The sequence below is a fragment of the Giraffa tippelskirchi genome, chromosome 4, assembly GCF_054371585.1.
Source record: "Giraffa tippelskirchi isolate mGirTip1 chromosome 4, T2T-mGirTip1v1.2.pri, whole genome shotgun sequence".
Lineage (NCBI taxonomy): Eukaryota > Metazoa > Chordata > Mammalia > Artiodactyla > Giraffidae > Giraffa > Giraffa tippelskirchi.
In genome coordinates this window covers 6,750,722-6,756,721 of record NC_137278.1, presented here as the reverse complement: position 1 = coordinate 6,756,721, position 6,000 = coordinate 6,750,722, and the positions used below count along the sequence as shown (strand labels likewise).

At 46.1% G+C, this 6,000-nt stretch overlaps 1 non-coding gene across 1 annotated transcript; it reads right to left on the bottom strand.

The window, feature by feature from the left end:
* Positions 1-1,845: 1,845 nt before the first annotated feature.
* Positions 1,846-1,918, bottom strand: TRNAG-CCC (transfer RNA glycine (anticodon CCC)). The gene has a single exon. It is a non-coding gene; the product is annotated as a tRNA-Gly (tRNA).
* Between the last annotated feature and the right edge of the window lie 4,082 nt (positions 1,919-6,000).

Sequence of the window (6,000 nt, the reverse complement as noted above, 5' to 3'; positions counted from 1 at the left end):
GGAAGGAAATGGCAACCCCTCCAGTATTCTCTGCCTGGGAAATCCCAGGGACGGAGGAGCCCGGCAGGCTGCAGTCCATGAAGTCGGACATGAAGTCTTCAGTCCATGAAGTCCACAAAGAGTCAGACATGGCTGAGCGACTAAACAACAACAAAATGTTGTTTTTACCTCAATAAAGGTAACGTTTGAAGATATATATAATACTCCATAGCCATCAAGATTTTATAGAAATAAAACGGGTATCACTGTAAAAGATAACAAGAAAAGAACACCAAATGCCATGTGCCCCAGGAGAGCCCCTCCATATGAAATAGACACTGATGAGACTAGGATGAGAGCAGCGCTTAGGGTGGACAGTTGGCTTTTTATATAACCTAGGGGTTTGAGCTTTTCTGTCATCATTTTTCCTAAAGGGCACAGAGGTAGTGAGAGCGGGATTTGAACCCAGGTCTCTGAGTCCTCAGACCAGCAGCTCACCAGCATCCTCTAGTGCTTCCCCCAGGGCGAGCGGGTCTCTCCAGCCTGGAGCAGTTTCCCATTCTATCAGCCCGGTGACACCTCTCCTTACCGTCGACTCTCTGGGAAACGGGTGTGGACCAGGGGGGTGCTGTCTCTGGTCCTGAAAATCTCCTCCAGCTGCGAACCCGAGGGCCGTGCCCTACCCGCTGCAGAGGTGCACGTGTGAGTGTCAGTTGCTCAGTCGTGTGCCCTCTTTGTGACCCCACAGACTGTAGCCTGCCAGGCATCTTTGTCCATGGGATTTTTTTCAGACAAGAACACTGGAGCGGGTTGCCATTTTCCTCCTCCAAGGGATCTTCCCAACCCAGGGATTGAACCCGAGTTCCCTGTGTCTCCTGCATTGCAGGAGGATTCATTACCAGCTGAGCCATCAGGGAAGCCCCATTCCCAGCAGAAGTACTCTTCCCAGACTTTCCTGGTTGCTGTTTCGAGTTATGACGGCCTTAAGGAGTCAAGCTGGTGGTTTTGAATGTTTCTTATTATCAATTTAAACATTGTAGGTGATGCTCCAAGAGAGAAGTGATAGAAAGTGTAAGGGGGAAAGGGACAATGTAGGGACCAGGGGACAGTGGGAGTGAAGGGGTCGGGCTTCCAGGGACAGTGATGCAGGATGGCAGCTACCATGGGCTTGGACAATTTATGAAGACAGAATGTGGATCTGAAATACCCAGGAGCACTCCCCTTTGTAAGATTTATAACAAAATTAATATGAAGTGGAGGACTTCCCCGGTGGTACGGTGAATAAGAATCCACCTGTCAATGCAGGGGACATGGGTTCGATCCCTGGTTGGGGAAGAGTCCACATGCTTCAGAGCAACTAAACCCATGCACCACAACTACTGAGCCCTCACACCCTAAAGCCCATGCTCTCCAACAAGAGAAGCCAGTGCAATCAAAAATAAATAATTCAACTGATTTTAAAAATATGAAATGGAGTTAACAGTTCTAACGGAGTGGACGCCAGGAGCCATATCCATGGTAGCAAAACGGAAGAATTCATGTAGATCAAACTTGTCCACAGAGAGCTTCAGTGCCTAATGTTGCCTGAAGAAAATATGAAACTCCCTTAACCACATAAAGGACAATGTTATAGCAGTTAATAAAAGAAAATAAACCACAGGCTCTCCACCACCATCCCCTCAATCTGATTGCTTCCTTTTCCATAGCAGCAAGTTTTCTAGGTATGCCTAGCAGATCTCAGAGGAATAGAAGCTCCCATTCAAAGACAGTTTCACTTAAGATATTCTTTTTGTTTGTTTGTTTGTTTTTAAAATATTTATTTTTATTTGGCTGTGCTGGGTCTTAGTTGCAGTATGTGGGGTCTAGTTCCCTGACCTGGGATCGAACCTGAGCCCCCTGCATTGGGAGTGCAGAGTCTTAACCACTGGACCACCAGGGAAGTCCCTACAATTTCTCTTAAGATATTCTAAATGAACTAATTTTTATCTTAAGATACTCAGTGATACTGGAAGTACATAAGTTGTTTTAAATTAAAAAAAACAACCTTTCTTAAGAGGAATGGGGTCTTGTCAAGATCATTATGTAGTTGAGGGGCATGTGAGGGGTCAGTTATGTCCTCCTGAGGCTCAGATATGGCCAGATTGTCCAGAGAGCTCTTTGTGAGAGGTTTTGAGGTCCTCTGCCCTGTGGTCATCTTCCCATCCTCCATAAATTCCAGTGGCCAACTTCAAGATAAGTGGCCAAACGACAAATCAGGAAATAGTCACCATTTTCAAGGGAACAAAATGCCATTTGAGAACACACGATAGCACAGATGGGGAGGGTTACCCAGGCACCAGAAGCGCCTTGCCCATGGCTGGCTGATCCAAGGTCAAGATACTGGGGTTGGGTCCTTCGGCTTCTCTCTCCATGAAGGCAGTGCTGGGCCAATGGGGCCTTGGAGTCTCCACCTGAGACCTACACGCCCCACTTCTGGGATCCTCTCTCCCAAGTCGGGGGTCACTCAGTATTTTTTACATTTCCGTGGGCCACCCTGGATTCTTCTAAGAAGCCCTGGAGAAGCCCAAGCCAGTCAGTATCAGTATCTATTGTTTGGAAGCAAAGAACCTCAACTGATAGCACAGGTGGTAACAGAGGCGGGGAGACAGAAGCTCAGGGAAATGCGGGGATTTGGACTTGATGACTGAACCCGTGTGGAGACACTGCAGGAGGCACCCCCCTCCCCACCCTCCATCTTCCAGGAGAGGCGAGACCCAGAGCTCAAAGTGACTAAAAGCAAAGCAAGTGTCACCCCAGCTCCCCTGAGGACTATGTGACCACCGAGGAGAAGGGGTCCAGGACTCTGAGAAGCTGAGGCCAAGACCCCCCTCCACCACCACCGCCACCAGGACAGGGCTGGCTGCTAACAAAACTGGAGAGTCAAAAGCAGTTGAAAGACACGTGCAAATGTCAACATCTTGCCTCAGAGGCCCCCAGGCCTTTCTGGGAAGAATTGTCTGGAAAAATTTTCTACTGCATCCAAAGTGCCAGGACCTCTGGAGAGTTGAGAGATGGATTCTATGGGGGCTAAACCACACTGTGGTCTAAAATTCCAGGTCTTTGCTAGAGAAAAAGTAGGGTGTGGAAAATTGCATAACGGACATCGCGATGGGCAGTCTGGAGGACTTGGGAGAGCTGGAGCGACCCTCAGAAATGCCCCCAAAGACTTCCCTGGTGGTCCAGTGGTTGAGAGTCCACCTGCCAGTGCAGAGGACAGAGGTTCGATCCCTGCTCCAGGAAGATTCCACAATTGCGGAGCAACTAAGCCTGCGAACCACATCAACAGAAGCCACTGCAAACAGAAAGCCAGACACTTCAACCTGAGAGTAGCCCCCGCTCGCCACAGCGAGAAAGCCCATGTGGAGCAACAAAGACCCAGTGCAGCCAATTAATTCACTGAAAAGAAAAAAGAAACGCCACCTCTGAAGGAACCGCGGGAATCCGCGATTTCACATAATCAGGCCATCTGGGGGAGGGGGGTGCGGGGTGTGAGAGCTATAGATTTTGAAGGTTATCCAACCAAGGAGGGCTGGCAGAACTGGGGACACACAGGAGACTCTGCATTCGGGGGCTGGCTCAGCAGGCCAGGTGACCGGGGATCAGGCAGCATTGGGGGCTGATTAATGCAAGCCTGGACCAAACATAGACGCTGTCACATGACATCAAAGGGCATAAGTAGGGCTGGAGCCTCACACTGCAGGAAGCATGCCCCTGGGTACCGCAGACTTTCCAAGGAGAGCTCAGCATGAATAATGGAAGAGGAATCAATCTTCAGATCCTCAGCTTCCACTGAACTCCTTCCTAAAATTGATCTCCCTTTCTCAACCTGCCCTTCTCGCACGGTACAGAAGAAAGAGCCAGCTTTCAGCCACCCCATCTCTGACACCATTTGAGAAACTGAAGCTGTGGGTACCAGAGAAGTCTCCTTCAACCATAGCCCCCGCGATCGATGTATTCATTACTTACCAAAAGGTTAAAAACATATTCATGCTATTTTGGCTGTTGTGGCTAAAAGGATGATTATAAGATGACTCAATCCAGAAAGAAAATTTTGATATTCAGAGGGTTATAATCAGAAGAACTTGAAAATTTTTTAAGTTTAAAAAAATATTTGGTTGTGGTCGAGAAAGACATATCATATGACGTCACACATAAGGGGAATCTAATTTTTTAAAATGATGCAAATGAACAAAATGAACAGAACAGAAACAGTCTTACAGATACAGAAAACAGACTTGTGGTTACGAAAGGGGAAACGTGGTGGGGGGATAATTCAGGAGCTTGGGATGAATATACACAGACTACAAGAAGATTCCCCTGGAGGAGGGCACGGCCAAACCCAGTCCAGTATTCTTGCCGGGAAAATCACATGGACAGAGAAGCCTAGCGGGCTACAGTTCATGGGGTCATCCTGAAGCCACTTAGCATGCATGCACACATATTTGTTGTTGTTGTTCAGTCGCTGAGTCGTGGTGGCTCTTTGCAACCCCATGGACTGCAGCATGCCAGGTTTCCCTGTCCTTCACCATCTCCTGGAGTTTACTCAAACTTATTTCCATTAAGTCAGTGATGCCATCCAACCATCTTATCCTCTGTCGTCCCCTTCTCCTCCTGCCTTCAATCTTTCCCAGCGTCAGGGTCTTTTCTAATGAGTCAGCTGTTTGCACCAGCTAGCCAAAGTATTGGAGTTTCAGCTTCAGCATCAGTCCTTCCAATGAATAGTCAGGGTTGATTTCCTTTAGGATGGACTGGTTTGATCTCTTCGGAGTCCAAGGGACTCTCACACATATATAAAACAGATAATCAACAAGGACATACTGTATAGTACAGGAACTCTACTCAGTATTCTGGGATAACCTATATGAGAAAATCATCTTAAAAAGGATGAATACATGTATATGTATAACTGAATCACTTTGCTGTACACCTGAAACTAACGCAACATTATAAATCAAGTATATGCCAATAAAATTAAAATTCAAAAAATATTTTAGTTGTGGTAATAGACATAAAACCTGCCATCCTAACCACTTTCAAGTGTATAGTTCAGTATCGTTAAGCACATTCACATTGTTGCATCTCCAACTTCCAACACTCTTTTCATCTGGCAGAACTGAAACTCGACACCCAATAAACACTAACCTCCACTGCCCCTCCCCCAAACCCTGGCAACCAGCATTCTGCAGTCCAGTCTCTACAAATTCAACTATTCTAGGGACCTAGTATGAGTGGAATCATACAGTATTTGTCTTTTGTGACTGGCTTATGTCACTTAGCATAGGGTTCGTAGGAACTTTCACACACTTTACAATTTTCAGGTATATTTCCACTTTTGTTGCCCCTATGTATGACAGGTGATCAGTAAAAAGAGTGTTTTATCATTTTAAAGATTCATTTTCATGGATACAGAATAGATAATTTATCCATTTCACATCCATTGCATTCAATGATTTGAGCATTTTCTGCCCATCAAGTGCAATTTATACACTCTCACAAACCAATTTCAGTTTAGAAGAAGCAAAACTTATGTGATTATAATTTTTACAGTACCACCGAGGGTCAGACAGTAGCACATACAAAGTTGTCTTTTTTAACCAAAGAAACGTTTTATTTGAGAATAGTTTTAGATTTACAGAAAATTTGCAAAGTTGATACAGACAGTTTCCATATAGCCCACACACCTAATTGTCCCTCCCTCCCCTCTGTTTTTGGGGGGCAGCCGCTGCACCGCTTGTGGGTTCTTAGTTCTCTGGCCAGGGACAGCACCTGAGTCCCCTGCACTGGAAGGGGGTGCTTAACCACTGGACCACCTAAATGGACAATGAGGAAGTCCCTCATTATAAGTTTAAATGGTTGCAAAAGACTCAATATCCTGTCTGTTGTTAGCATAGGATAGTTTAAGATCACATTGTTGCTTTGCTCTTGTAGATATGCTCAATGGAATCTGAACTCCATGGCAGTTTCACCTGCCTTCCTCCATTT